Consider the following 1,433-nt stretch of genomic DNA (forward strand, 5'->3'; position numbering starts at 1 on the left):
CACATACACAAAATCAGCTGAGCTAGTAACACCACCTTATATAAATTCGCCTCGGGCGTCATGAAACTGAAAAATTAATTAATGAATTCAAAATCAAAAACTGCTTTGCTTTCAGCTTCACTCCGCTCGGAACGGGCCGTTCGGCTCGGCTCCGCTTACTTTGTGAATGTACCCTTACCCAGTAGATAGTTTCAGGAGTTAAAAGCCCTTCCGAAAGGCCTTCTTGAGAGTCAAGAGGCCTTCCACTTCACATTCATTTCTCCTTTCTTTTTTTTATGGAGTGGCACAAATTGAAGGGCTTCTTCTTTCGCTACCCATGCTTAAGGTTCATATCAAGTCTGTGTTATTGCAACTCAAAATGTTTATTGAAATTAATTTTCAATGCTAAACAATATAAATTTATTCTTCGCGTAAATTGTAAATGGATAAGCTCTTATTTCCGCCCTTCTTGGGTAGGCCTCTTAGAATGGCTTAAATTAAGAAGGCCTACCTAAATTATCTTCTGGGTACTCAATTTTATTAAAAATGTATTATACTCTTTGCGTTAACCCAGATATGCCGACGAGCTCGTTAGTTTTTTTTTTAAGTGATAATTACTATTCGAGTTATCAGGATAATAAGTATTTTCTCGTGTTGCATACAAACGAAATTTTAAAATTATTTGTTTATTTTTGAATACTTTCTTTCACAATCGACTATTTTTAAAATGAGAAGAAACGAGTATCCCCCTGTGACTACTAGTAAAGATATATGTGAATATGCACGATTCTTAAAGAAAAATAGCGTTCCTATTCAAGTGAAGTGGGGCGTATAGACGTGCATACATACATACAAACATATGTACAACATGTATATACACATATATATGTATATTGTCGTTTAAAGTACAAAACCGCGTATTGTCATTTTGCAAAACCGCGTAACTGACATTGGCTGCCAAAAATTGGATCTGAAATATACTAGCCAGAAATGCGATTGCTTTATTAAAAATAAGAGAGTTTTTACTCTCTACAAAATAATTTATGCAACCTCACATACGCGGTTTTGTACTTTAAACGACGATATACGTATATACATACATATATGTATTGTTAAAAATTATTCCTTCATTTATTAAATTAATTAAGTACATAATATATACTATATTACAGTACTTATCATAACTTTACGGCACTCACATATACACAAAATGGTGCCATATATCGTAATATTTATTAATTTAATTATTTCTTTATAAAAACAAAGTATATTCTTTAACAAGAACCATATAAACCAAGTTTTAAACTTTGCGCAACATTTAAAAAAAGTCAACAAGTTTTCGTAAAAATTTCGAGCTGTTTAATTCGATTTTTATAAATATTTTGAGTATTCAGCTTTGTAGCCCATACAATTTTAGTATAATAAAGTGTAAGTTTAAAGCAGCTCCGGCTTAC

Source organism: Rhagoletis pomonella, unplaced genomic scaffold (assembly GCF_013731165.1).
Source record: "Rhagoletis pomonella isolate Grant_MI unplaced genomic scaffold, Rhpom_1.0 Rhpom_scaffold_00005, whole genome shotgun sequence".
Taxonomy (NCBI): Eukaryota; Metazoa; Arthropoda; class Insecta; order Diptera; family Tephritidae; genus Rhagoletis; species Rhagoletis pomonella.